Source organism: Pteropus medius, unplaced genomic scaffold (assembly GCF_902729225.1).
Source record: "Pteropus medius unplaced genomic scaffold, Ma_sr-lr_union100, whole genome shotgun sequence".
In the NCBI taxonomy this organism is placed as follows: Eukaryota; Metazoa; Chordata; class Mammalia; order Chiroptera; family Pteropodidae; genus Pteropus; species Pteropus medius.
This window is the reverse complement of record NW_024340696.1, coordinates 19123949-19140554: the sequence shown is the minus strand read 5'-3', so window position 1 is coordinate 19140554 and position 16606 is coordinate 19123949. Positions and strand designations below refer to the sequence as shown.

Below are 16606 nucleotides of genomic sequence, written 5' to 3'. Positions count from 1 at the left end.
AGTCATATGGAAAGTGTATATTTAACTTTATAGAAACTGTCAAACCATTTTCCAAAGTGGCTAGACAGAGGAAGGTTTACTCTAAATTCTTTCACTGGCTTTATCTATGTTCTAGCTTCTGCCCTTTTATAACTCAGATGAAGTCATCAAATAAATATACCCACTTATATCGTCTCAAGGATGTTCATTGCAGTCTTGTTTAGAAGTGGTAAAAATAAAACTGGAAGTGATCTAAGTATCACAAATTAGTAGACTGCTGATTCTAGGACTGAAGCAGAAAATATACAAGACAAGCCTGTAGCGTGTGGTAGTGCCAGAAAGAAACAAAGACTAAACCCACAATGATAGGACTGTGTCATAGTGAGGCAGGAGCCAAGTGACACAGCTCCCAGTGGCTAAAAGTAGAACAATCTGAGGGACAAAGTAGAGTAATGTTGGTCTATAACCCAAAGTATAAAATAAATATCCACAAATCCATACCGATGTTGACTGAGTAAATAAATAAGTGGAGAAAAGACAAATCTTCCGAGTAGAAGAATGTCAATAAGTTTATGTAGATAGCTCACCCTCAAGGAGGGGGAGTATTACGCCCCATTCCGTAAGTGCTTTTCTTCCAAGGAGGACAGTATGAAAAAGGGAAAAGAAAGGGAGGAACAATAGAGAAACATGACAAACACAATCCCAGACAGGTGATCAAGGTCAACATCAATAGTGATAGGTCACACTGATAGTGTGTACCCTCAAAATGATGTAATGAAAATGGTCTTTCTCCCCAAACCATAACCCCAGTCTAATCATGAAAAACATCAGACAAATCCCAATGGAGAGGCATTCTACAAAAGACCTTACTAGTATTTCTCAAAACTATCAAGGTCATCAAAAAGAAGGACAGTCTGTGAAACTGTCACAGCCAAGAGGAGCCTTAACTAGACATGACAAATAAATGTAATGTGGTGTCCCGAATGGGATCCTGGAATAACAGCAACAAAAAAGACAAGGTAAAAACCAAGGAAATTTGAATAAAGTATGGACTTTAGTTGATAATAATGTATCAATATACAGTCATTAATTGTAACAAATGTACTATACTAATGTAAAATGTTAATAGGGGAACTATTATTTAGTTGGGTGTGAGGTATATGGGAACTTTCTGTGAAGGGGATGCAATAGATATTTATGTGTGGGTATAGAAATATATTCAAAACATTGTAGAGTGAAAAAAAGTAACAGAATAGTATGTATGTCACAGTCCCATTTTTAGAATATTCATATGGGAAAAGTGTAGAAGTCTAAATCAACACGCTCAGAGAGATTATCTCTAGGTGGTTATTTTTCTTTTTGCTTACTTGTATTTTCTCATTTGTCTATTATGGCTCTGTGTAAAAATATAATGTGATAGACAGAATTCTAAGATGACCTCCAATGACCCTGTATAATTCCATCCCCTTGAGATAAGTGAACTTGATGGCTGTAACTCCTCTGATGAGTTACATTATATGGCAAAGGTGAGGGGATTTTTGCAGATGTAACTCAAGTCCCTAATCAGTTGATTTTGAATTAATCAGATGGAAGATATTTCTGGATGGGCCTGACTTAAGTAGGCAAACCCTTTAAAAGAAGGCTTAGACCTTTCCTGAGATCAGAAAAGATCCTGTTGTCCTTGAAGAAGCAAGCTGCAAGGAAGTGAATTCTGCCAACAACTGCACAAGCTTAGAAGAGGACCCTGAGCCTCAAACGAGACCCCAGCACTGGCCACTACCTGCATTGCAGCCTTGTGAGACCCTGAGCAGAGGACCCAGCTAAGCCATGCCCAGACTCCCAACCCATGGAAACTTTGAAATGTAAATAGATTTGTCTAAGCCACTAAATTTGTAATAATTTGTCATACAGTAATAGAAAACTAATAAAAATGATAAAAAAAAAAACCAACAACAACAGTAAATGAAGGAAAAGGCAAGTTAGGACAAAGAGAATGAAAGAGCTTCAAACAAACATGAAATGCCATTCTTATCCAGCTTTTTGGGCCCATTTGCTGGGTTCTTGCCCTTCATTGTGTTCATGTCTCTTAACTCCAAAACCTTCCAAATAATGTAGAGAAAATCGTTTGTATTTTACACCAATGGATTAATCATAATAGATGCTATGGATAAGAGGACAAGAACTCTTAAACTCTATGTAGCTGTTACCCAGCAAACTTAAAAAAAAATTAGAAATAACTCAGCTGTAAAAGATGAAAGGAGATAAAGCTATTAGAGAGTCTGTTCGCTTCCTCCACCCAGGGAAAATATCTCTATTTTTTATAATTTTTATAATATTTTTAATTGTAGTATAATTTTATACAATTTTTAATAAATTTCTATTTTTAATAATTTATACTATTTTTATAATGATATATAATCATTATTTAAACGAATCTAACAATATAGATGAAATGAAAGGACACCCTTCTAGGAAAGTCGGTTTTAAGATTAAAAAATCATTGAGAGGAGGATGTGTGGGGAGGAAGTATTTCAGGTCCCTGCATAGGTGCTGGGCCTGGGTCCCGGGTAGCTCCCATAAAAGCTGCCATCACTGTCATTATTATTAAACATGCACTTTTATGTCCCCGGACGCTATTTTTATTGTAAGCGCCTGTAGGGAAGAGGTGGGAGTTTGGGAGAGGCGCAGTGAGAAGCCAGTGGTCTAGAAGGTGGCTGCCCCTCTCGCTAGGGCTAGTATCCGTCTGGGCCTTCCCTTGTTCAAGGCGGGCTTGCCCTGTGACCTGGGCTAGTCGAGGCTGGGAGGATGCCGTCCTAAGAGTTATTAAGACTGCTGAGTGTCTTTTGACTTTAAAAGGAGCAGAAGAGGAAGCTACCTCTGAAGTGTGATTTTAAAGTTAGGGTTAAAACTCTGGGCCCCAAATTATTTCAATGACTACCTTTCATTGTGCTCTAAAGATGCAGTTAAAAATGCGTTTTGAGAGATTTTATAGGCTTTTCTGTCTTCAATAATAGGGAGGCTAAGCCTCAGAAAAGGTTAGATAGAACCAGTAGACAGCAAGAGAATGGTAAAAGGTGAAAAGAAAGAGAAAGAGGCCAAATTCCTGGAACTGGTGGAGGGACAGCCTCTGCCTCTTTCAAACTGATGCCTAGTATTCGGTAGTATGTGCCATTGTTTTCTTTCTACCAAAGGACATTTATGTTATTCGTAGTTTTATAGTTTTACAAGCAGTGCTACAGAGAACAGTATTGTAACTGCAACCTCTTGTGCATGAGTGTTTTCCTAGAATAGATACCTAGAAGAGAAATCGTTGAGTTAAAGAGTGTTTGCGGTTTATATTTTGGTGGATGCTGACAAGACAGTCCCAAAAGTTAGTGCTATTACATTTTTACCAACAGGATGTGAGGGTAACCTTTTCCCCTATTTTTGCCCACATTGGATATTATTAGTTTTAAAAATCTTAACCATCAGGTGATTGAACAGTGATATCTTATTGTTTTAATTTGTATATTTTGGTTATTAATGAGATTGAGCAATAAGCATTTCTTTTTTTTTAAGTTTTTGCTCGCAATCTCTCAGAAATTGTTGGTATTCTCCCTAAAATATTCCCTTGAGTTGGCTTCTGTAACATCTCACACCACACTATCCTGGCTTTACTTCTACACCTCTGGTCACTCTCCTTCAGACTCTATCTGACGACTCCTTCTCTACCCGGCTTTAAATATCCATGTTTCTCAAGGCTTGGTGTTAGTCACCTCTCTCCCACTGCCCCAGACAGATCTCTCAATCTACATTCTGCCCCCAGACAATCCCATTCAGGTCCATTCAGGCTTCAAATATTATCTATACACCAGTAATTCCCAAATTTTATCTCCATCCTACCCGCTCCTCTTGCTCTGTACCCATCTATTCCACATCTCTACTTAGATGCCTCAAGAGTATGTTGAACTCACCATTCGAAAATTGAACTCAAGAGCTTATTCCCCCAAACTAGTCCTTTGTTAGGATTCTCAACTCAGTGACTGTCTCACCAAACTCTGGTTGCCTAGCAAGAACCTTAGGAGTCATCCTTGATGGTTTCCTTGCCATGATTCTGGTATCCAATTCATTCCAAGTCCTATTGGCTCCATGTCATAAACATCTCTAGAAAGTATCCATTTCTTTTCAGCTCTGCCAGTCCCATTTCCCCAGAACTTTTTCTGTGGCTTCCTAACTGATTGAATCCATTCTTGGCCTTGGACACCCCATTCTCTATAATACAACCAAATTGATTTTCAAAAAACAAATCTGATCATGTCATTTCCCTACATAAAGACACAACCACAAACTTGTTAAACACAAAATTGTTCATAATTGTTGAAAGAAAGGAAGAAAAAAGAAAGCAAGAAAGGAATAACTTAAAAATTTAACAATAACATATTAAACAATTAATTAAACACATTTAGTTTATCAATTTGATGGGACAACATGTATTTATAAAAAAATAAGTGTAGTTCTAGCAAACATTAAGGATCAGATAATTGCTATTATTTAAAAATTTGGAGCAGTCGTGTCAGAAATATAATGTGAGCCCCTTATGTAATTAAAATTTTTCTAATAAACACATTAAAAAATAAGAAGAAACAGGTGAAATTAACTTTATAATATATTTTTATTTAATCCAATACATTCAAAATATTATTTCAATATGTAATCAATATAAAAATTATGAATGGGATATTTTATGTTATTTTTCCATGCTAAGTCTTTAAACTCCAGTGTCTATTTTACATTTAATAGCACATCTTAATTCAGATGCTAAATTTTTATCAGAAGTGCTGATCTCTGAGGAGTTAGATTTCATGATATTTACAGTTGAAAAGTAGATTCACATACCTATGTTGTTCCAAATATGCTTAAGTTTTTCAGTAATGGAATTGAGAATCAGTTTTTAAATTTAAATGTAAGTTAACAAATTAAATTAGAAACTTACGTCTTCAGTTGCAGTAACCACATTTCAAACTTTCAATTGTTGCACATGGCTTCTGTATTGGATACTGCATTTCTAGAGTAAGGTAAAGATTACAAGTTCCCTAATTCATTTATAAACTTTGCAAGCTTTATTATAAAATCCTTCAAAAGATAAAAATATTATGGCCCAGCATCTCTTGGGAATACATGCTAAATAAAATATTAGCAAACCAAATCAAGCGATATTTAAAATAATCATAACCAAATAGGGTATATTTAAGTAATGCAATAATGGTCCTTCCTTAGCTTCCTATTGGCATAAAAATCCCATTCACAACTGGTATAAAAATAAACTGAATGAAAATGGATATTTATGAAGAAACTATAAAAACTTGCTAAAGGACATAAAAGAAGACTTAAAAAATGAGAGGCACACTCCATGATCCTGGAAGGACAGTCTAAATATTGGTAAAGGTGTGAAGTCTTCTAAAATTAATCTATAATTTTAATCAAAATGCCAAGAAAGAATATTTATTGGAAGGGTTTATCTAGAAGAATAAACAAATGGAGAATAGTCAAAAAAGTATGAAAAAAGAATAACTTGTTCTAGCTGACATAAAAATGACCTAATGAAACTATAGTGACTAAAACATTGTGCTACTGGTGCAGGAAAAACAGATAATGGAGATAGGCCATAAATATAGGATAATATGGTACGTAATAAAGATATTTCAGTGTGGTGGGGGAAAGTATTGATTATTTAATAAAAGTTATTGATATCACTATTTTAGAGAAAAAAGTAATCTCGAATCTCAAATCTCAAAAGCCCCAAAATAAATTCCAGATAATTTAAAGATTTGGAAATTAACAAAATAAACAAAAATCTTGAAAGTTCATGAAGATAATATCAGAGTATATTTTAAAATAATTTGGGGAGGTGGGGAGGGCCTTCGGTTTATATGATACTCAGCCACAAGTCATGGAGGTAATGATTGACAGGTTTGACTATTTTGGCAGACATTACTAGTTTCCAATGAGATGTAAATAAAAATCTGCTGGGGATTACTGGGAAAGATTTTTCTTCCTGGTGAGATAACAGAGCTGTGAGATGGAAATATTTTTTGTCCTCATCCTCTTCCTTCTTGATTGGAGTATAATGTAATATTTGGGGATGCAGCAGCCATCTCATCTTATAGGGAGAGACACCGTCAACACATTGTAGATGGCAAATCTGAAAGATGTAAAGAGACTGATGACATCTCTGAACCACTAAACCAATTCTGAGACCACCTACCTCTGGATTTTAGGTTAATTAAATTGTTAATATTTTATGGTTTAAGCCTCAGTCACTTGACTTTCTTTTCCTAGGGCTGATACAAATATATAAAAACAAAAACTTTCTATGGCAAAAGATACAACGAATTAAGTGAGAAAGAATAATTTCATTGTAGATGTGAAGGTTAATAGCCTTAGTATATAAATTACTCTTTACTAACCAATAGGAAAAAAGAGAATATTTTGATAAAATAAAATGGCAAAGAACATAAACAAATAATTCATAAATTGAACTGACAAAGATATAATAATGTGCTCAGTCTCATCAATAATCAAAGACTTTCAGATTGAAACAATAAAATATCACTTTTCAACCATTGTACTGGTGACAATGAGAAAGAGTGATAATGGCTAATACTGGAGATGGTGTAGAGAATCTCATACATGTTGGTGAAATGTAAATTGGTACAATTTTCTATAGAGTCGCTTCATATAAATCAAATTTTAAAAGGTGTATCCTATTTTCCTCAGCAATTTTCCTTTTAGGAATTTTTTCTAAGAGAATAATCAGACATGTGACAAATGCAGTATTCCTTATAATGGTATCAAAACTGGAAATAACTCAAATGTTTCCAACGATAGGTGATTGGTTTAATTATGAGCATTCATTTAATAGAATGGAATTCTATGTAGCCATTAAGAAGGAAAATGCATTTATGTATTGACATGGAAAGATACTCATGATCTAGTGTGCCTGAGTTACAAAACCTGTTATGATTTTGTTTATGTAAATGTGTATTTATGTATACTTAGAAACTTGAAGGATTTCTTTTTTAATAATAGTAATTATCTTTGGATGTGGGATTATGAGAGGACCTTTATTTCTCTGTATTGGTTGAATATTTTATACATCAAAATAGCATAGTTAATTTCAGTTTAGGAAATAAACTGTTTCCTGAATAACATGCAATTCTGTGAAAAGAAACATATGATATATTGCTAAATTTCAAAATAATATACAGTCTACAGCCATGCTACCCTAAACAAGTTCAATCTCGTCTGATTTCGGAAGCTAAGCAGGGTCGGGCCTGGTTAGTACTTGGATGGGAGATCACCTAGGAAGACCAGGTGCTGTAAGTGTAAAAAATAAAAAAATAAGGGATTGTAAACTGACAAAGTCCTTGCAATCTGTGAGGTCGACCAAGGGTTGCCTCACCTAAAAAATATTTAAAAAACAATAAAAGTAAGACACAAAATATACAATAAAAAATAAAAATAAGATACAAGTGAACGTTGTAGTAGGGAATTTTAAGAGTAGGGCTAATTTTGTTAAAAATTACCTGAAAAGTTGTACACCAAAATGTTAACAGTTGCTATCTCTTGGGGTGGGGTGAGGGGCATATGGGGGTTTGTGGTGGGAATTTGAATGATTTTTATTTTATCGGTCATGCTTCCCTGCTTAAAAATAAAAAATAATATTCATATTGCTTCTACAGAAAAATGTTACTTAAAAAAATGAAAGAAAGAGAGAAAGAGAGAAAGAAAGAGGGAAGGAGAAAAGAAAAGAAGAAAGGAAGGAAGGAAGGAAGAAAGGAAGGGTAAACCAAGGCTAACTTGGACCAAGCCCTCTTGGAGGATAGCTAGGATGCTGAGAAGCCTACAAGAATTGTGTCGATTTGATGGCATTAAATATGAACCCTGACATTGTTTAATTTTTTGGTCTCTTGTCATGCCACAAAGGATTTTGACTCAAAAGAAATGATAAAACAGTAAATTACAAGTAAAGAAAGAATATCAGGGTCAGGGAAAATAGCAATATGCTAGAAAGACAAGATCAGGGGAAAGCAGGGTTGTACAGTTATGAAAGTTGAGCTGCAAGGTGAAGTCCCCCGAAATTCCACAGTCCTTGAGGTCCTCTGCTCATCCAGCTGGAGACCTGCAACATCTGGGCGTCTGTAGAAGGTGAGCCCATGAAGAGGATAGTATAGTAGATACATTGTGGGGTGTCTGTCCAGCCAATAACGAGCCCTTTTCTTCTGCCTCCGAAAGGGAGATTGCAATATCATAGTCACCTATGCTGGGGTGAACCTCTGGCCCAAGCAGAGAGGGGCATAGTCTGTCTCCTAGACAGTCGGGGCTGGGTCTGAGAGCTGGCTGTGGGCTGGCTGGCCATGTTTGCATCAGAGCGCACCTTGTATTTTGTGAGGCTCCTGGTTACAAAAACTTTGGTATATTTTTAATGTTTATATTGAACAAATTAATGCTTTTAACACCAAAAAATATAGTGCCACAAAAATGTTCTGTTCACAAGATAATTACAGGATTTATTAAAAATAATAATTCATGGTGCACTATGGGCGGTATGATCCAGAGCCAAAAGGGCCTGTGCCAACCTCCTGCTCCCCTCTCGCCACATGCCCCGGAGGCTGTGAACTCCGATTGAGCTGGGAGGAGGAGGAAGCTGGTGCAGCTGGCAGCAGGCAGACACGGGGAGTCGCTGCTCACCTTTCCCACTCTTTCCAGAGTTCCAGCCAGGACCTTCTGAAGGCCACTGACCAGGCTCCTTGGGACACCCTGATATACTCCCCACAGGGTCCCTGGTTCATTAACTCCACCTGTCAAGGATTTCTACCACAGGCAACCAAAAGAACTTCACCGGAAACAACTTGCAGACATCCCAGATTCTTATTTTTCACCAGAGGTGTGTTTTTTCACTTGCCATGAATTCCCCTCCCGGGGAGAAAGGGAATTTTCAGCTTTGTGGCCCTAGTCTGCAGTGAGTTCATGCGTATTCTCCCAAGGTGGAAGAGGATTGTTTAAAAGATGCTGAGTGGCAGGGAGAAGAATGTCACCTCAACATCCCTCCGCCAAGCTGGGAGAGGTTTGGCTGAGTCTCAAGGACACAGGTTCAGACAAGGGCAAGCCTGGCTGCCTTACTGCGAGCCAGTGTCTGTTTCCTGGCACTGGAGAATGTTGGGGATCCTTGGGGTCCTGCTTCAAAGCCTCTCCTAGAGTGGGTTGGTCCTAAAACTGGCATCTAGGGTGAGGGAAGAAGGTGAAGTGAGGTATCTGTCCTCTAAGTGGTTGTCTGGCTGGCTCTACTCCGTGGGAAATTAGAACAGCAGAAGCTGGTTACACTTAGTAATTTTACTTCTCTGTGGTTCCCATAGTGCCTAGCAGCAAGCCTTAAATAAAGCAGGCACCTAGTAGTAACTGTTTGTGGTCTCAGTGCTGGCGGCAACGTAAAGTCTTTTGTCCTTTGCTCTTTGCGCAGGCAGCTCCAGGAGAATGTTCAGTGACTCTCTTCCTCTCCCATTGCTAACCAGAATTCATTTATTTAGGTCACAAATACTTTCTGAGCACCTATTTTGTGCTGGGCTCCATCCAGGTGCTAGGAATACAGGGGTGATGAACAAGACAGCTTTGTACCTTTCTTTCTTAGAACTTATGCCTTTCCATATCACCTTTCACCACCACCAATACCAGACCTGCCAAATATACATAAAATAAAAACACACAAGCACAAGAGAACCATGTCTCATTTCTCTCAACCTACCAAATAGTACCAAACATGTCGTTTCAGAGAGAGAGAGGGAGACAGAGAGAAAGAGAGACTCACTAGTGAGAAAACTCCCAGTTTTGTAGTAGTCTCCCCGAACAAGGGGCCCATTTTTGTCATTCCTTGTTGAAAATTCCCATGTCCCCCACTCAATGCACACACACACATACATATGTTACTCGCACGGTTTACATTCGTAACATGTACAGCTGGAGAGCAGGGAAGTCTGCCTCCCACATTATACAGAACGGATTGGCAGCTGGGACTGAAGGCGATAGAAATAAGCTATTGATCAAGGGTTATAAAAGTACTGCCACTGGGATCCCGTGATGCTTGCAAGCTGAGGGCAGCAGTAAAGTGCTACACAAATGCAATAACATTTATAACCCAAGGGCAAGTGCTTTTTACATGAAAACAAAAAGCTGATCCTCTGTTTAATTCTTTCTTCCTCCTTGGGCTGGGCTAGCCTTTGACAAGTGCAAGGACAGGAGCCTAAGCAGGGCCACTCTGGATGGGCTGGCCTCTTACTCTCTGGGTAAGTGACAGGGTCTTTTTTCTCCATGCTGGTGCCTTCTGGTGGTTTGTGGAGTAACTTGCACTTTTTAAGCTGCTTTGGCTGGAGGGAAGAAAGAGCAAGTGTCCTGCCATCCTGAGAGGCTCAATAATGCTTTGACCCCATGGGCCTTGCTTGGTTTGCTTTGTGGATGTTGCTTGGTCCTGTTGGGAGCTGAACTTTTCACTTGAATGGATGCTGGAAATCATTCTTTAGAGTTTCTTTCTGTGACATTTGTGAAAATGAGAAGTCCTACTTTAGGGAGAAATAAATAGAGACATGAGACAGCTCTGGAGGTACCACAAATGGTAAATGAAGCTTTTTCTTCCCAAACTCTCCAGACCAGTGCTTCCTAACATGTATTCTCAAGAACACTGGTCCTGTAAGAGGATCCATAAAAAATAGGGCTATATAATCAGATAAATTGGGAAAATGCTTCTTCACTATTGCATCTTTGCAATTTAAAGGTTCTGAGAAGTTCTGCAGTAAAGAAACAGTTTAACTTTGCTTAACGACATCTCTCAGATTTACCTGACTGCCTGACTGTCCCCTCATTGAAAATTTGTTTCATCTTTTTCCTTTGTATTAACTAAGGCTTATTAATGACACACTTTGGGAAATGCTACCAAGGTACTTATGAAAGGATATGATATTTGCCTGCCACATATTGTATGCCTACTATGTGCAAGATACTTTACATGTATTATTTCTAACCACGAAAACAACTCAGCAACTATTGTTATTCATATTTCACAGATAGAAAAACGAGGCTTAGAGTGGGTAAATAATCTATCCAAGGCTCCTCAGCTAAGGAGTAACTTAGCTAAGATTCTCACCCAGGGTGTTCTGACTTCAAATCCCACATTTTCCATCATGTCATATGTCTTCCTACATGGAATAGAAACTTGCTTTTTTTTTTTTTTTTTTTTTTGCCAAATAGAAGGTGAGTTGCTCTTCTTTGGAGACCCTTGTCTAAGGATCCATTCATTCTTCTGAAAACTTTGCCTGATTCATCCCTTTGCTTGGCACTACCCCACATCTTCCCTGTGGCTCATGGAACTCCCATTAGAAAGCAGAACCTGAATCTGAGTAGCCATAGGCAGGAATCCCAGGTTTGCCATTTACTATTTATATGACTTTAGGCAATTTACTTAACCTCTCTGTACCTCAGTTTTCTTATCTAAAAATTTAAGTCTGTACAAAACATTTGGCCCAGAATGCTTAGTAAATGGCAGCTTTTGTTTTTACTGTTAATTATTAACAGTATGTCTTCATGGGAAAAAGACTCATTAGGAAAATTTTAGGGATCCTTCTTTTAAATCCCTTAACTCTCTCAATATGCCAAAATATAGTTATTTTCGTGTTAAAGATAAAAAAACTGAAACCTGTTAAGGCAATAACTTTTTCGAGTATGCAGTTAGTGAGCAGCAGAACTGGAACCAGGATTCCCAGTTCATAGAAATTTAAGACACCTGATGTGTCAAATAGCTAAGTGTACTTGAAAAGGCAGAAAAATTCAGATTTCAAGTTTTGGGGCTATTTTCAGTGTCAATCCAATTAGCAATGAGGATAAATTTTCTCTGAAAATTGTAAATTTGGTAAAATGAAAAATGAGAAACTTTAATTTTAAAAATTAGATCTAAAATTCCATGGTAAGCAGGGCCCACTTGTATTACCTGCTATCATATTTTGTTTGTTTGCTTGCCTTTTCTGGTTACTCACAGCTACTCAGCCAAAACATTTTCCCTTAAAACAACATTTTTGTAAATTGACTTAGGGTCCAATAGCAGATGAACATAAAATCGCTACATTAATGTTGTCAGACTCTCTGTTGGTTTTGCTCTGTGATCTTTTTGGTTTTGCCTAGACTGCTGAGGCGAGGACACTCCAGGATGAAATGAGCTGTCTTTAGGCACAGTTAGTCACAAAGCTTAGGTTCCAGCATTTCAGCTTGCAATGGGTCTGTTCCCTTCAACCCACTGACGTTTATCAACGGAAATGTAATATTCATCCAGATTGGAATGGGAATGAGTTTTTCTTTTCTATTAGGTGAACAGCAACAACACGATGTACTTGAGAAAATAATAAGTTTGTGCTTATGCTAATTGAGGAAGTAGTATTAAAATAAAGTGTTTGTGGCTCCGGGACTCTTAACCCCTGCACCTCCGGGGAGTCAAAAGTCCCCAAGAGGCTACTGGAACATGCCTCTTGTTTTTAAATTCTCACTCTCAATGTTAGGAGAACATAATGTTTCAAGTCTTTATTTTTCTGTGTTATCTCCATTTCTACCAATGCAATTCTTAGCCCAAATCCCTAACCCACCACTGCCTCTGGTTTCATTCACCAACCCCAATGCTGGGATGGTAGAATTACTGTTATTTTAAATCAAAATTAAAACTTAATTAATTCCTCTTTTTTCACTTATAGCACCAGTTTTCAGTACACTTAGTCATTTGTAACTTCTATCTCATCAGTTCTCTGTAGGTGAAGAGAGGGAAATGAATGGTATGGTGTGTCCATTTTACAGATGGGAACAACAAGGACTATACCCAAAAGCTGTAAGCAACCTTTTTCCCATCTCATCAGCTTCATAGTGTGAAAGAGATTTGGCTATTTATGTCTTGAAATGTAAAACACAAATGATCAACCTCATTCATCTTGATGGCTTTCATCAAAGATGGCTATAGCTACAGAAATAATGCTTTGAGTCTAAAGTTTTTGAGTTCTGAGAGCCTTAAAAACATTTATTTTAACAGTTCCCCTAATTTTACCACCTATGGGAAAATATCCCATTTTAGAGATGGAGAAAAGAAGCTGAGAGAGAGACTGGCTGGATCGACTTAAGAGGAAGAAATAAAATCTAGACCTGCTTGTCCACTCCCACCCCTTTGAGGTGTGGTTCTCCATGTGTTCTAGCTTGGATGCACGCGGCTGATTAGTTTAACACTAATGGGTGTCAGGTTCATCCAGAGAGCATGACCTCAGTATGTAAATTATTCAGCAATGAGGTTGATGTGACTATTTATAGGTCATAAATCAGTTATAAACTCAGAAATATGAGAACAGGTCCCTAAATAGAGAGGCAATTGTTACCTATTCAGGGCTTAATTTAAATATGCAGGGTGGAATTCAGGCAAATTTCATATCTGATACCCTTTGCGTTGGGGCTTTGGGAGAATTGCATAGGATAGAGAAGTGCATTAATTCTAACAAGGGGTGAAGGGGGAAGTCCAGGTATGGCAAAATGGATTTTGTCTTGAGCAAGCTCCAAATAGTTGGTAAACGCCTGCCTGATGCACTGTTGAGAAGGATTCTGAGGCCAAGTTCGGGCTCTCAGAAACCCACAGGCCACAGATTTGCCATCCCTGGCTTGGTTATTTCATATCCTTTATCCATCAGTGACAGATGTTTCATGAAAGTGAGAACATTGGGTCACATTTATTCACCAAAATTGCCCTGCTGAATCTTATACGCTGATGCATCTCTTACTACCAATCAAGGAAAAAGAAACCAAATTGCCTCCTTTCAAAGACCCTTAGAGCAATGATAAGTCATTTACAAGATTGTGATAATGAAGCTGTGACAAATCCGATTGCTGGCTGGATTTGGGGTAACTTCTTGTTGCCATCATCCAGTGGGAGAGATTTCTCTGCCACGCCTAGGTTCTGAGACTCAGCCTGCCTCCATTCTTTTCTTCTTTAATAGTTACCTCTTTCTCTTGTTCAGGATCCAAGTCAATTCAAGAGCACAATTAAATCTTATTTCAGTATGAAGGAATGCCAGACCTAAAGATATACATTTGAGGTCATTCCTAAGCTGTAAGATGCTCCAGTCCCTTGGCTTCGGGTAAAGCCTTAAATGAGTCCCCTTTCTTCAATGCACAGGCCTTTCAAGGCTCTGACCCCTGGGATTATGTTTCCTGCGGCTGCTTCTTCTCTCATTTCTCTCTCTTGGCCCACACCAAAAAAACAATCACTCCTAGACCTTACTCTGGTCTCTGAAAAATCAGGTCATATCCTGTTTGGATGCTGGGCACACCCTGCAGCTTTCTGTTCAGAACTGTACTGTCTTTACAGCTTGTTGGTTCATCACCCGGCCTGCCACCTCCAGGTACCCCGCTTTCTCCCAGGCTTCATTCTCTAGCCCTTACCACAAACTGACTCTCCCTGCTGGTCCCAGTGCTCAGTGATAGCATCCCTAAACTATTCTGAGCCAACTCCCTCCTTTTCTGTACAAATTTTTTTTTTAAAAAAAAAAAGAATTCTTGAGATCTCCATAACTTCCTTTCTGTGATATCTTCGGGCATCATGATGAATGGATAATAATTTACATTTATTGAGAGCTTATGTGCCAGAACACACTCAAACCTTTGCAAGTGTTATTTAATTTTATCCTAATAACAATTCTATTATCCCCATTTAACAGAAGAGAAGACTGACACACTTGAAGTTGATTTTCCAGAATCACATATCAAGTAGTAGATGGTGATAGGACTTTTGGCAATTTATCATTTTGCAGTTATTTTCATTGGATAGTTCAAAATCACATTTGCATAGCAGAGCCAATTGCTATCTTGTCTGGGAAATCTCCACTGTTTTCAAATTCATGATAACCTTTTTTTACCCCCCTAATGACAAAAAACGTGTTTATTACAGAATTCTCTAACCTTTAAAAACATTCAGTGATTACACAGGTATGTTCACTTTGTGAAAATTTAATGAAATGTACAACTTGTGATTTGTCTACTTTTTCATATGTTATACTTTAATTAAAAAGTTAATAAAAAAGATACTTGGAGGTCCTCTTATTTATATTTTAACTTAGAAAACACCTCCTTGCATCTCATTTTAGGACTGTGATGCAAGTTGCCAATGCTTTGGGGGAAGGCGAATTTTGCAGCACCTGGTCAAATTTAAATGTTCAGGACTAGACATACATGTGCTAACTGGGTATGCTCTGCCTGACCCCATGTGTTTTATGTGATACAGAGGTTGTAAAAAACTTATTAGAACACTATTTCAATAAGGGGAGGAGAATCTTATGTTGTTGCAACAAACCTGTGCCCTAATTTAACTTGGAAGATAGACGGTTGCACAATAGTTTAATGCTACTTTCATTTGGTTGGAATTTGGGATGTAATGTTCAGAACAAGGTTTCATTCATATAGGTGTATTAACTTGTTCTTCAAAATTTCCAGGTTTCAGTGCTCACAGAAAAGAAATAATAAAATATGTATTTGTACAATATAATGGAATTTCCAAAGATTAATAATAATATTTATACAGCATGTATGACATACATTATCTCATTTAACCTCCATAACAACTATGAAGTCATATGATTGTTTCTTCATTTTGCACATAAGGAAACTGCAGCTCACAACAGTATAACATTTGCCTAAGGTCAACCCAGGACTATCTGATTCTAAAATTCCTAATTCCTCAAGAATAAGACCTGTTTCTTCTCATTAACAACTTAGACCCTCACAACAATGCAGTAGATTAAGTATTATTGCTGTCCCCATTTTGGACAAGGAAATAGGCCCAGAGAGATAAAGTGATTAGCTAGACACTTGCAGAGCCCAGACCCAACCAAGCTCAGGTTCTCGGATTCCAAATCTGGGAATGCCTTCCACTAGATAATGTCATTGCTTAGCCCCACAATACAATTTATTTGTGTTGATAACAGATAAACTAAAGGTGCAAATAACAAGATGATAAAATTCTTTTAACATACCAGTCTTGGAGGCTCTCCCTGTGATACTTTTAGCAGCTCAGCAGCTTTAAGGCTAGATATTTCTACAGCTCTAATTGCAACCATTTTAGATTTTAACAACAGATCCAGCCTAGGTCCTCTGATCTACATTAGTTACTTTTGGAAAAGGAATTGAGATCCACTTCTGTGGAGGGCAGAGTCACACACACACGCAAATACATACTTAAATCTACCTATGGTGTTTGGTCTAGTTCAGTTAATTCTCCATCCCTCCCTTGTCCCCGACCTAGAGGCAATTTTACTCTCCTGACTCCTGCCCCATACACATGCACAGGGAACATCTGGCAATATGTGGAGATATTTTTTGCTGTCACAACTGTGGGGATGTGTTATTGGCATCTATCTAGTGGGTAGAGGCCAGAGATGCTGCTAAATATCCTACAATGCTTCCCTCACAACAAAAAATTATCTGGCCCAAAATGTCAATAGTGCCAAGGTTGAGAAACCCTGGTCTAGGTAATTTTATTACACACACACACACACACACACACACACACACACACACACACACACCC

General features: G+C 37.9%; 1 pseudogene; it reads left to right on the top strand.

Moving 5' to 3' along the window:
- The first annotated feature begins 7225 nt into the window (after positions 1-7225).
- Positions 7226-7344, top strand: LOC120610518 (uncharacterized; annotated as a pseudogene).
- Positions 7345-16606: the final 9262 nt, after the last annotated feature.